We start from the raw sequence: 15,380 nt of genomic DNA on the forward strand, positions 1-15,380 counted from the left end.
TTACTTTCGTAGGCTTCGTGGTAATGACTTCATCTATGTCCTGCTTAATGTGGATGACATGCTTATTGCTTCCAAAAGCATGGTGGAGATAGACAAGTTGAAATCTCAACTTAGCTCTGAGTTTGAGATGAAAGACTTAGGTGGAGCCAAGAAGATACTGGGCATGGAGATTGACAGAGATAGGCAGAATCGACGGATAGTTGTATCTCAAAAGAAATACCTTCATAAAGTACTTTCGCGTTTTGGTATGGAGAATGCAAAATCGGTTTCTATGCCTTTGGCTGGGCATTTTAGGCTTTCAACTAAGTTCTCTCCTAATTTGGTGGAGGAACAAAAGCATATGACACATGTTCCTTATGCTAATGCAGTGGGTAGTTTGATGTATGCTATGATGTGCACACGCTCATACATTTCACAGGCAGTTAGTGTTGTAAGCAGGTATATGGCTAATCCTGGGAAGCAGCATTGGGAGGCAGTGAAATGGGTATTAAGGTACTTGAAAGGTACTTTGGATATAGGATTGGTTTATGGTGGAGGCACTTGTTATGTCAGTGGATATGTGGATTCAGATTATGCAAGTGATCTAGATAGACGACGATCGACTACTGGTTATGTGTTTATAATGCATGGTGCACCAGTTTGTTGGAGGTCTATGCTACAGGCTACAGTTGCTCTATCTACTACTGAGGCAGAGTATATAGCAGTGGCAGAGGCAGTGAAAGAGGCATTATGGCTTCGAGGTCTTCTGGATGATATGGGTATTGAGCAGAACAATGTTGCTTTGCATTGTGATATATATAGTCAGAGTGCTATTCATTTGGCGAAAAACTAGGTTCATCATGCTCGGACCAAGCATATTGATGTCCGTTATCACTTTATACGGGATGTCGTTGAGGATGGTGATGTAGCACTTGAGAAAGTGGACACCCATGACAATCCTGCTGATATGCTGACTAAGGTTGTTATCGGAGTTAAGTTCCAACACTGTTTGGACTTGCTCTAAATCCTACATGCTTGATAGAGCCCTTTGTGGGCATGACCTTTAGGGGCAGATGGACTGCGAGTTTCTGGATGGATGTGTTCTTGCTGGATGTGTTCGGCTTGGTTTTATGTGTTAAAACCTCACCGAGGTGGAGAATTGTAGAGAAAACTCCATTTTTTTTTTCTATCTGGTATGAAGGGCGCGACCTGCACTCAGTTTCCACTTGGGCAAGGTGCGACCCGCGCTCATGAGATTTTGACCTCCAGTGTTTTAAGTGCGACTTGCTCCCTTTTTGCTCGGTCGAGGGACCGCCATGAGTTATTTCAAAGACATCTAATTTGCCCATTTTCGGAATTTTTCTGTAGAAACCTAACTTTTCGAAATCCAAGAAAGAGAGAGATTATAAGAGAGCAATTCTTTGTGAGTTGAATGTTCATTCTTTGTGAGTGGATTGAGAGACTTGTAATCTGTTACTCCGGACATCTAGTAAAGCTTGGAACTCGCAGTGTGGAAGTAGGCAAATTGTCGAACCACGATATATCTCGTCTTGTGGTTTGTTCTTCTTTTACATTAATTGTTTTACTTATTTATATGTTTGTTATTTGATATTGAGAAGTGTTGGGATATTGCTTGGAGGGTGTTGAAGTCTTGTCTAGTAAGAAGGATTGATCCTTGTGTAAGATTGATCTATTGTAGTGGATAACGTTGTTTCCGCAATGTTATATTCACAACAATATTGATGTCTAATATTTACAAGTGAGTACAGTTTCATAACATATCAATAAAGGTGAGGGCTGCATCATTGTAGTTAATATATCATCCCTACTAGGCAGGCACTATATATCACTACCAACCACTTGCACATCTTTCCTCTAGTTACAAATCTGTAACTAGTCACTGTAGGGGCTTCCCAACTGGAAATCCAATTTGGTCTACCCTCAACCAAGAAAACTCTGTTACAGTTCATTGGAAACGCGTAATTTGCGGCCTTGTCTGCTGATGTGTTTGATTCTCTCCATACACTGGTGATAGACAACTCTTGCATTTTCTTTTTGCATTGTCTCCATCGCTGTTTCATCTGCCATGGTAAGTTGCCTTTCTTGAAGTCCTGATCTGCTGAACTTGAATCAGATACAATCTATGCGCTTGTCCATCCCTTAGCCAATGCCACTTCTAAACTCTCAAGAATCACCGTACACTCCGCCTTGTAGTTGGTGTTGACTCCTATTTTCCTCCACATCACAAGGTTAAAGTCACCTTCAGAATTTATAAAAGTTGCTACTATTTTTGCTACTCCTGGATTCCCCCTTGATGCTCCAACACAATAGGAGTTTCCTAGTAGCAAGCTTTTATTTGTGGTGCCTTAGGATGCTTAGCTTTTATGCACCATTGCTTGAGAATGTTCAAGTCAGATGTACCTCTCACTTTCCTTTGAGAGATATCCAGTTTGTTGAATGCTTTGGAACACCTGTTGTCTGCACCAAGCGATGTTCGGTTTCTGATTTTCAAAGATCATCATATTCCTATGCTTCCACAGTCCAACCATACCTGCAACCAATGCCGACCAAAGGTGATAATAGGACTTCTGGCTCTTAGCTTTGATTTTGCCTGTTGAAGATTCTGAATTGAGGCAGTGACATTAGATTTTGCTGCTATCCACTTCCAATGATCCATAGATCTCTTGCGAAAGGGCATTCCCATAGAAGATGCATGGTTGATGTCTTCTACATGGTTACAGCAGCAAGGACATCTTGATGCTAGCTTCACACCTTTTCTTTGAGCTGAGACTTCGGTTGCTGCAACATGATGACAAAGTTTCCAAGCTAGTGCACCTGTTCTTGGAAGGATATAATCAGTCCATATCATAGAGTACCACCAGACCTTGTTACCTTTTTTTCTGATAGTTTCGAAGGCAGATGCAACTGAGATGTGATCTACCTTTGTCGTCTGGTGTCCACACTACATAATCCTTCTCTTTGGTGTCAGGTTCGGGTAGAATATCAACATTTATTCCCGCAGCTTGAAATAATTTCTTCACTTGTAACGGTATACACCAGCTCCCATTTATTATAATACTGCAAACCTTGGATATGCAGTTCTTTATATCATCTCTACTGAGTTGTAAACCTTGTTTCACGGAGATTTCACTAGTCCAGTTATGTCTTGCACGCTCCATAAGTCTGTATTCCTTCCATCACCAACAATCCATTTAGTTCTGGTCTTCAGCACATTCCATGCCCACTTGATACCACTCCAAATAGATGATTGGGTGTGGTATTTAATTTGTTCGATCACCATCTCTATACAAAAACTTGTGCCTTATAAACCGAGCAAAGTCATCATCAGTAGATTCAATCCACTCATCCTTCTTATGCCCAGTCCACCTTCCGAGAAAGGTTTGCAACTCCATCAAAAGCCTCTTTTCATTGTAAAATCAGAATCGACAAATAGCATGCGTCTAGAAAGTGTTTGTAGTAACCTATCATTAGGACAGAACTCACTACAACAGAATTCAGTCATTTGGAGAATCACAATTTTAACCCAAGAGTGGCAGAGTATGTGATGTAATATATAACTAGGTAATGTTAGAGATCGTTATGACTTATGACAATGATCGCCGAAAAGATATTCTTGTTTATTAATGAGTATGAATAATGTAGTAATTACGAAAACCAAAAGTCTGTATGAATAATGTAGAAACTGAAAGAAAATTGAAATCTACATATGAAGGCGAAACAAATAAGTAAGTGTACGTACTGACATTTAGTTTAGGAAAAATTAAGAACTTTCTAATCGCAGGCCCTTACTTAATCTAGGGTTTGCTCGACAACAAAGCAAACTAATGGTCTAAAACAAGCAAGACAACAACAATAATAATTGTATAAAGTATCGAGCTTGAGCATTGACATGTCCCCCACATGATTCCCATAAAGCACGCAAATAATGCAGATAATAGGACGTCGTTATAGGACGTTATGAAGACATTTAGGCGCCCCGGTTGCTATCTTGCTCTCTTCCTTTCCTTTTTGTGTGTGCATCAGCCAAGGAACAGATTGGTACAAGGCTCTCTACATATTCAGAAACATTTATCCAATTAATTATACTGTGACCATACTCAGTAAGACTCTTGTTTACTGGGTCGAAGGTACATATATCATTATCTTTATGACGTTGCTGGCGGCGTAACCGCCACATGTGTGCAAGTTACAGTAAAATTGCGCCATTCTTTCGAACAACAAATGGTACGATAAGACGCATAGGCTCCACTTGAAAAAGAATAGAGGCCACTAGGTTCCAAGACTCTTGGACGCCGTAATCATTCATCAGCCAGATTTCAGTTAAACCTTCGTCAATTTTGAAACAGTATGTTGAGAGACACCCCTGTAACACCCCCAACTGACCACATGCTTTCTCAATAATGGCGGGCCATGGTATTTCTTGTAGTCTTTCGCTCCTAATATCAAAATGTTGTACCCGAATAAAGAAAACAATAAGAGACAAGGACAGAAATAACAGGTAATAACCAAGGCGCGGATTAGGCTGTCCTTAAGGAAAGATTTCGCCCCTTCGGCCAATGGTGCAGAAAGGCAACAGTGGCGTCTTCCTCACAGAATTCAATGGTTAATGGTTAGTTTGACTTTCAGACTAGAACAAACTACCCTCAGAGCGGCAAGATAACTCTCTCGGTGGCGGTAAGAAGAAGAGAATAAAAATAGGATGGGGTCGAGTTCTGTTTCTCTGAAGGTGTGAGTTGCTATTTTCTGGGGATCCTCTATATGGACGCAAGGTCCTGTATTTATAGATGTAAGGTGGTCGGTTCCAGATAGGATAAGGACTTACACTTCCACTCTAAGTCGGTTTCAAACTCTAAGAGATAAAGACTCATCCTCAAACTCTAAAGAGATAAAGACTCATCCTCATCCTCAAACTCTAAGTCAGTTTCACCAACAGATAAGAAGAAACCAACTAGACACCGGGTATTTATAAATACTCCTAGAGATTCCAACAATCCCCCACTATTTCAAAATACTAATAGTCTCCCACTATTTTGGAATAGGATATTACAAAAGAAATGGGTTAACGAAATGCCAGAGAGAATCGAAAAAATAATGCATAAGATACTGGTGCTTTACGGGCTTGAACTAGTCATAGGGTAACATGTCTTATAATACGTGAAAGTTGTGGATTAAAAAATCTTTGAACCAACATTCCCTTATAGTAAAATAGATCACATGCACCCATATTGCTCTTTCATTATATGCCTGTTCTGCGGTGTTGCGCTTTTTGGCCCTTGCGCTGCCTGTGTTCCATGAATGCTCTAGAGTACTTGCCTGAATACTTATAAGAACTGACCTAGTTCTACATTCACGTAGGTGGATATCTATCAAGTGTACATTGCAGTTAAAATACACTATCTCATAAACAAATGGACTATGGATTCCAATAAAAGTAAAATAACTCATCCTTTTCTCATTGCAATTCAAGTTATACAAAGTATACAAAAAATGCTATCTAGTCATAGGGTGGGACGTCTCAAAGAAAGACAATAGCATACTAGAGCGACGAGGTGACTTGTTTTTCCCTTTGAACCTACTTCATGGGATCTCCAATCACATAAGTGGGGTTGCCGTCAGTGTCGCCCTCTATCTAAGGCAAAAGTCTTATCCCCCTCGACATTTCAACCACTTGTCTCCTGTTAAGCAGTTTTGTCAGAGGATCGGCCAAATTTAACTCTGACCTCACATAATCTAGAGCCACAACTCCAGATTCCAGCAGCTGCTTTATAGACTGTAGTCTCAGACGGATATGCCTGCTTTTCCCATTATACAATTTGCTCTTTGCCTTTGCTATTGCGGCCCGACAATCCAATGCATGTAGATGCAATTTGGAGGTGGTTTTGTACCAATAGGAAGATCTGCCAAGAGGTTTCTAAGCCACTCAGCCTCAGCACTTGCTTTATCTAAAGCAATAAGCTCGGACTCCATGGTTGAACGAGCTATCAAGGTCTGCTTAGAAGATTTCCAAGCGACTGCACCTCCACCAAGGGTGAAAATATAACCACTAGTGGACTTGATATCATGAGAATCAAATATCCAGTTTGCATCACAATAACCCTCTATCACAGGTGGAGTTTGTCTAAAATGTATGTCGTAATTCATTGTTCCTCTTAAGTACTTGGTTAGTCTCTCTAACGCACTCCAATGTTCCTGGCTAGGACAATGAGTGTATCTGCTTAACCTGCTAACTGCATAAGTAATGTCAGGTCTAGTGCAATTCATCAAGTACATGAGACTACCAATAATTTGGGCATATCTAGATTGAAGAACACTATGTTGATCATTTTTCTGAAGTTCACTAGTTGCCTCATAAGGTGTCGACACAGGCTTACTATCATAAAAGTAAAACTTCTTCAAAAACTTCTCAACATAATGCTCTTGTGAAAGCATATAGCCATCACTATTTCTGATAATTTTGATTCCAAGAATCACATCAGCTTCTCCCAAATCCTTCATTTCAAATTGGGAGGATAAGAACATCTTGGTGTTTCTCACAACATCAAGGCTAGGACTCATGATTAACATGTCATCCACATATAGACAGATAATCACATATGTATTCACATAAAAAGATTTAAAGTAAATATATTTATCAGCATCATTTATGTGATATCCATTAGACATCATGACACTGTCAAACTTTTCATGTCATTGTTTTAGCGCTTGTTTCAATCCATATAAAGACTTAACCAATTTGCATACTTTTTGCTCATTCCCTGGTACTATAGTACCCTCAGGCTGCATCATATATATTTCTTCATCTAGATCACCATTCAAAAATGCAGTTTTTACATCCATTTGATGAATAAATAAATTATGAATAGCAGCGAGAGCCATTAGAATTCTTATAGAAGAAATCCTAGTTACAGGAGCATAAGTATCAAAATAGTCAATGCCTTTTTTCTGGGAGAATCCCTTGACTACTAGTCTAGCCTTGTATTTCTCAATGGAACCATCTAGCTTCAGTTTATTTTTGAAGATCCACTTGTAATGTATAGGTTTCGCCCCAGGAGGTAGATCAACTATCTCCCATGTGTGATTAGCTATAATCGAATCTAGTTATGAGTTTATAGCATACTTCCAAAAAGGTGCATCTCGATAACTGATTGCCTCATTATACGTCACAGGATCATTATCAAGAAGAAACGTGTAAAAGTCATCACCAAAATTGGTGGATTTTCTGTCTCTTTTACTCTTCCGAATTTCTTGTTCAGAAATTTCAGGATCTGTTAATTGTTGTTCACTAGGAGCAACCAACCTCTCAATGCCAATTTTCAAAGGAAACAAATTCTCAAAGAAATCAGCATTTTTACTCTCTATAATAGTGTTAACATCGACAAGGTTATTATCAGATTTTACTACTAAAAATCTATATGCGGCACTATTATGAGCATAACCAATGAACATACAATCAACAGTTCTAGGTCCCAATTTTCTCTTTTTAGGTTCGTTCACTATAACCTTTGCAAGACACCCCCACATTTTGAAGTATTTTAGGTTAGGTACATGACCTTTCCATAATTCATATGGTGTCTTATTCCCTGTTTTCTTGTTGGGTATCCTATTCTGTATATGGCAAGCAGATAGGATTGCTTCCCCCCACAAGTTCAAGGAAGCTCTAAAACTTACAAGCATAGCATTCATCATCTCTTTTAGTGTTCTGTTTTTCCGTTCACCTACTCCATTTGACTCAGGAGAGTATGGTGGAGTAGTCTCATGAATAATGTCATTCTTGTCACAAAAGTCCTGAAAGGGGTTAGACTCATATTCTCCACCCCTATCAGACCGACGTTTTTTAATCTTACAGTTTAGCTGGTTTTCAACTTCAGCTTTGTACTTGAGAAACATCTCACCTGCCTCATACTTGTTTCTAAGTAAATATACCATGGTGTACCTAGAGAAGTCATCTATGAATGTAATATAATAAAACTTCCCCCCTCTAGACATGGTACTTTTGAATTCACCCAAATCCGTATGAATAAGAGTTAGCAATCCAGTTTTATCTCTAGAAACAGTTCTGCAAGGTTTCTTTGTGGCTTTAGTCTCAGCACATATCTCACATTTATCATTAGAAAAATCAGAAATATCAGACAATAAACCACATGCTTTCATTATTTTCATATAGTGAGCATTCACATGTCCTAGTCTACCATGCCATATATTAAAAGAGTCAAGCAAGTAAGCAGAAGCAGATTCATCTTTATTAATAATAATGGTGTCAAGTACATTCAACATGAAAAGACCACTGTTATTACAATAACCTTTCCCAACAAAACCCTCATTCTTCGTCAGAACAAACTGTCACTCTCAAAAGTCACCTTGACCCCAGCTTTTCCCAGTAAGGACACAGAAATCAGATTCTGACGAATCTCAGGAACATGCAGTACATTACTAAGTGAAAGGGTTTTCCCTGAAGTTAACTTCAAAAGAATCTTGCCTGTTCCCTCAACAGGAACAGACCTTGAGTCACCCATATAGACCTTTTCATCTTTCACTAGTATGTAGTCTGAGAAGGCTTCAACATCACCACAGACGTGGCGGGTGGCACTAGAATCTAGTACCCAGTTCTTCTTCCTAGTGGCCATGAACATTTGTGACACCACAGCAACAATAATATCATCTCCCTCAACCATATTAGCATTGGGAGGATCATCAGTGTCTTTCTTGTGCCTGCACTGAAATGCCCTATATCCAGGTTTACCACAAACATAACAATTTCCATTGCCAGTACCACTCATTTTAAAAGAAGTGTCTTTGACCTTGAAATTCTTATTTTTGTTGTACTTATGCTTTTTAGAGGTTTTGTTAGATTTGCTGGGATTACCTTCAATGATGTTGGCTTTAGAATGGAATTCCATAGACAACACATCATCCCGAGTCTTATTCTTTTCCTCTATGTGAATGTGTATGATCACATCCTCAAGAGTCATCTGCTTGCGCTTATGTTTCATACTATTTTTATAGTGTTTTCAAGACTCGGGGAGTTTCTCAATCAAACATCCAGCAACAAAGGTTTCGAGTAAATTAATACCTTCAGTTTTCAAATAATTAATCAGCACATGAAAATCATGGATTTAAGACGTGACATCTCTATCCTCTCTCATCTGGAACTTTAGAAAAGTCCCAATAGCATATTTCTGAGTACCAGCATTCTCTATTATGTATTTTTTGTTCAAACTCTCCCATATATCATGTGCATTCTTATTTGAACAATAAATATCAAAAATTTCATTGGACAAGGTACTCAAAATAGCATTACGACATACCTTATTCCCATTGAGCCAAGCAGCTTGATTTCTTTCGAAATCATTAGAACCCTCCACGGGTGCTGTATCAGTGAGATACTTTGCATAGTTGAGTACATCTAGGGCTGTGAATACCCTTTCTCTCCATCGCTTGAAGTGTGAACCGTTGAAGGATTCAATCTTTGACACATTAGGTAAGTTGCGAGCATTCAATAGAGGTGCAACATCTCTCATAGTCGAAGTAACTTCTATGACTCCAAAATTAGATTCTTTGATCGGCGTGGTGTCAACAGGTGTAGACATCTAATTCTTTCCTTAAGATTGTTGTACCCGAATAAAGAAAACAATAAGAGAGAAGGACAGAAGTAACATGTAATAACCAAGGCGCGGATTAGGCTGTCTTAAGGAAAGATTTCGCCCCTTCCAATAGTGCAGAAAGGCAACAGTGGCGTCTTCCTCATAGGATTCAATGGTTAACAGCAGTTTGACTTTGCACTAGAACAAACTACCCTCTAGAACGGCAGTATAACTCTCTCTAGCGGCTGACAGTAAGAAGAGAAGAAGAATAGGATGGGGTCGAGTTCTGTTTCTCTGAAGGTGTGAGTTGCTGTTTTCTGGGGATCTTCTATATGGACGCAAAGTCCTGTATTTATAGAGGTAAGGTGGTCGGTTCCAAATAGGATAAGGACTTCCACTCTAAGTCGGTTTCAAACTCTAAGAGATAAAGACTCATCCTCAAACTCTAAGTCGGTTTCACCAACAGATAAGAAGAAACCAACTAGACACTGAAACTAGTATTTAGAAATACTCCTAGAGATTCCAACACAAAGGACGTGATGGAATAGGGACTAGACGCCTTGCAGATGGGGATCCTGTCTATCAGCATTACCCCAATGACGAGCTCCATTCAGATATGGCAAATTAAAAGGAACTGCGGAATGGCATTGTTTTTTAATCCTTCTCCCGCATTTGGTGCCTAGTGTATATACATGGACATAATAATAACCAAGATCATCATCAATGTCATTGTTGTGGTATGAGGGATCGGTAACATAATTATCGATCCTTACAACTTTGTACTGATCGGTATGAACATGACCAACGCCTAGATTAGTCACTCGCATGTAACCAGCAGGTACTTCAACTATATCAAAAGGAACTTCTATATATTCTTTGGTAGCAGGGTTGCACAAAACCATTGAGGTCTGGTATTCTGACAAGCATAGCAATCCATTGCATGAGCCAGCTATTGACACAGTTCACCCTGAAGTGAAACTAAGTAATTATTTGGTACGTGGTCAGTAGTCTGATCATACTCCAACGAACTTAAGCTAGTACGTTCCATGGATTGATCTGAAACAGTTGTGAAGATGATCCTAGGGGTATTTTTAGACGCCTCCAGATGCGATTGAACAAAATAAGGGTTACTAATTAGTTTAAGCAAAGATTTGCATAGACCCTTACATCTTGATAACGACTTAACTGGTAGTCTTGAAAGGATTTCTATCACGATCTCTTCTGGCAACGAATCAAATGATACGCTGCGTATAACAGTCTTTTCGAATAATGTCGTCCAGCTTCTCATGGTTGCTCCTCTTGGGTTTTTTTTTGTTCGATAAATAAGGATGCTCCTCGATCTTGTTAGTATTCACTTTTTTACTATATATATTAATTAGGAATTCAGTGATTCCAAGGAATCTAGGGTCGGTGATGTTTAGGGAATTGTTTATGGGCCGGTACATGCTTAGACACGGCGGAAACTTTATGTTAGGACTATTTCCATTCATTCTTAGGGACTATTTGTTTTTTTGGGTTAAATTATAAGAGGGTTTTATAAGACCATATGTTGTGTTATAAGAGGGTCATATAGGTCTTATAAAGTGATTTGTTGGTGCGTAATTGCGTATCGTGCGCCACAAGATTCCAAAAAGAAAAAAAAAATAATAATAAATATATCAAATTAGTTTTATTTTAATTTTTTAATCTTGTCTGGTTGTTTTTGTTGTTAGTATTATCATCACCGTCCGTTTAATTTGGCAGGCACCAAGGCTTTTTAATGACTTGTTTTCGGATTACGTTTAGTTGTGGATCTGAAAACAATTAATGTCTTATGAGATTGTCTCTTCAATCAACATTGTTCATATAAAAGATTATCCTAGAGATCAATTTAGGTATGTAGGTAGGTCCAATTTGTTCTAGGTCCTAGGGTCCTACTAGGCTTCTATACATACATCATACATGGGTTATGTTGCTCTTACATATACTAAGCATTGAGCACGTGTGTAACACGTGAGCCAGAGAGACAAAACCAATATAAAACTGAAAAAGACAAGAAAATAAGCAAAACAAAAAGAGACAAAAAGTGCGGACACAATGACAGCTTATCCGGCTGGCTCAGTAAAACCTATGCACGAGGTCTTTCCTATTTGATGACAACAATGTGCTCCAAATATAGTCCCATTCAAGGTTAATATAAAAATGCAAATATGGTATTGGTCTGAACGATAATCAGTACAAATTGTTAGAATGACAAAGTGAGTCTCTTCAGTTCCTTAGTGACTTGGGTGATTTGCCATCACTAAGGGTGTGTTTGTTTAGTGGCAAATCTGTAGTGGGAAAATATTAGATTTTTGAAGCATTTTGTTTAGAGTTTTGCTTGGGGCTAATTTGTAGTGGGAAAATTTTAGGTTTCAAAGGTGTTTGTTTGCAAAAATTTCTAGTGGGAAAATATGGGATTTGCCAGGTTTTGCCGGTGTTTGTTTACATGGTTTTTTTCTTATGGCAAATAATTTTTCAACTTTTTGGAAATATATATTTTTTGTTTTCAAACTCAATAGTCGGAAAAAAAAACTAAAAATAAAATACAAAATAAAGATAATTAAAAACAATACAACTCAACATTAATAGTAATAGTGTCTTTGAAACAACCATAAAATAAAGTCAAAGTGCAATACCCTTTAAACCATTGTTATCCAAACACATATAAAATGTCATTGTGCCTTGGATAAATTTTATTTCTATACTTTCTCTCATACCGGATCACGTTAGATGGCTTGATCCCAAACCTCGTTGCTAGCTATGATCTTACTTTTCTTCATAACTCCATTCAAAGAACATTTGCATTGTTACACTAGCAATATCGCGTGCTATCCATCGTAAGGTCTTCACTCATTTGAGTTACATGACTAATAGTCAAGTCGATACCAAATGTAAATGTGTTTTGGAGTGTTTCTCTTGCGCGCTCTTTTGATATTGGAAGAAATCCGTTTCTCATTCTTATGACCTAGAAGTAGCTTCGTTATGGAATATACCGATAAGAACATTGTCCATCTCGGTTGTCCATCGCATTGCCATATCTAATTAATAAGGATACAAATTTAGTTAATATACTTAAAACAATGACAAGTTAAGAAAGTGCATTTGGATAATTAATAAAACAAAGTTGGTCCAAATGTCGTTACAACCACATAAACATAAATTTAATTAGAAGATTCCACAGACATATCAGATTAGTACAACTACAAGACGAATAGTAATTTGATCATTACAGCAATTAAAATAACTAAAAACACCATGACCAACCAGCGGATGTAGACCTAATCGTCGCGTTGCTTTCATCAGCTACATGACCTCTCATATTTTCTATGTGAGGTGCATATGGAACTTCTATGTGAGGTGCATGCTTGGAGCATTGAGAAGCTAGCACTTGGGGAGGTAGTGAATTTGTCAAATTGGTCTCTTCGATGGGTGCATATGGAACTTCTATGTGAGGTGCATGTGGAGCGTGAGAAGCTAGCACTTGGGGAGGTCGTGTGCACCTACGAATAATGGATTCAAGACCTCTTCTGGCTGAGGTGAGTGACCAATCTATGTTGGAGCTTCTTCTATGGACTTACATCCATAGTAATCATGCGTTACTATGACCATTCACTAGGCTTCTGATCAGTCATCCCAATTTGTGTACTCTTGCGATTCTTTCCCTCGAGTACTCACGTAACACACAGGTTTTCCCATTCCCTGTCATCATATTAGAAAATGGCCATAGAACATACAATTATTTTTTACGACATACAAAATGGCCATAAAACATACAATTAATTTTACAACATACAAAATGGCCATAGAAAACAATTATATATATATAATAATGCAGGCCACATGCATAGGCAGCAACAATTATATATCTACACACTTAAGTTCAAGTTTATTTATTTCTAAGTTGCATTAATGAGTTTTTATTTGTGCTCTATCTATCAGCCAATGTTTTCCTTCAACTTTTGTCCATTGAACAACACCACACACACTGCAACACACACACACACACACACACAGACACACACACACACACACACAAAGCAAAAAAAAAAAAAAAAAACATACATATCCATTTTTTATTAGCGTAATCAATTAACTCGACTTGGAAATCTTTTTTAAGTAATAGATCACACTTTTACTACATATCTAAATTGTTCCTACATTTCCCGATGAGCTAACATTTTACAACTTGCTACTCATGAGGCCCTTCTTTGTGACATCTAAATAAAAGGAAATGAATGCTAATTCATAACGTTATTAGCATGGGTTGTAAAAGGTAGGAGGCAACACATCGATGGAACCTTAAGACGGGTTTAAATCTGATTCTGAACATTGGTTAAATTTGATGTTTTCAATTTTGTGCTATGCACAAGAAGCTGCATGATTCCTTGCCATACCAGCAACGTGATTCACCAAGTAGCGCTTTATTCATGTCTACAAGTCTTCTAATCCTAAGCAGCCTAGCATCTTATTTTGGAGACGAGTACACCCTTTCCCAACCCACCAAGTCAGTCTTTCCTTTTGCTTCCAATAATCGAGCCTCATAGAAAACTTCTTATGAATTGCTATTTAATCTGCCACCCCATCATCAATACTAAATTTGATCAGCTTCCAATATGGCATCAGGCACAGTGGCGAGAGTGCGTGCAGGGACATTAAACTCAAAATCGACAATAACAATAGTTACAACATTAAAAAAAACAAACTCAAGCTCATTAAGAGGGTACTTAGATTGATAAGAATTATGGAGTACTAGCAAACAGGCTCAAACTCATTATGAGGGTAATTATAGGAAATGGACTCAAAACGTTCATCATGGTTAAAGAAGTATGGAGAACTATTGTCCCTTGCATCCCCATGATTCTTAAATACCAGTTATAGAACCAAGCAAGCAAAGGAAGCTTTCAACAAAATACATGAAGAAATCCAAGTGAGACCACTTGACAAGAATCAATGACATCAATATTACCTTGAATTGACATCGGAGTTCATACGAAATGAACCCTTCTATGTGTTCATTGCTAGTATTAATGTTTCAACTGGAATCCTATCAAGATTTACTCCCTTAAAAACTAACCATTAGCATCAAAGTTACCTTCAATTATACCAAGTGCTGAAGCACTCTTTGTCGATATAGCCGCAGGCACTTGCGCGGGGCTAAAAATTTACCAACCAAAAGAAGTCAAACATCTAAACAAACTACAATGTCAAGGAAACACACTCTGCACACAGCACTCTGCAGTCTCAACAATCAGCACTCTGCACACAGCCACCACCACAGCCCCCACAGCACACAACACACTCTGCACTCAACACACAGCACACTCTGCACACAGCCACCACCACAGCCCCCACAGCACACAACACACTCTGCACTCAACACACAGCACACTCTGCACACAGCCACCACCACAGCCCCCACAGCACACAACACACTCTGCACTCAACACACAGCACACTCTGCACACAGCCACCACCACAGCCCCCACAGCACACAACACACTCTGCACTCAACACACAGCACACTCTGCACACAGCCACCCCCCACAGCACACAACACACTCTGCACTCAACACACAGCACACTCTGCACACAGCCACCACCACTGCCACCACAGCACACTCTGCACTCAACACTATGCACTCAGCACTCTGCACACATCACACTCAACACTCAACACTCAACACTTAACACTCAACACTCAGCCACCACCGCCAGCACCAGACCAGCATCAATTGACAACTACTAAACTGACACGCTAAATTCAAGTGAAATAAAGTA

The sequence above is a fragment of the Coptis chinensis genome, chromosome 5 (assembly GCF_015680905.1).
Source record: "Coptis chinensis isolate HL-2020 chromosome 5, ASM1568090v1, whole genome shotgun sequence".
Classification (NCBI taxonomy): domain Eukaryota; kingdom Viridiplantae; phylum Streptophyta; class Magnoliopsida; order Ranunculales; family Ranunculaceae; genus Coptis; species Coptis chinensis.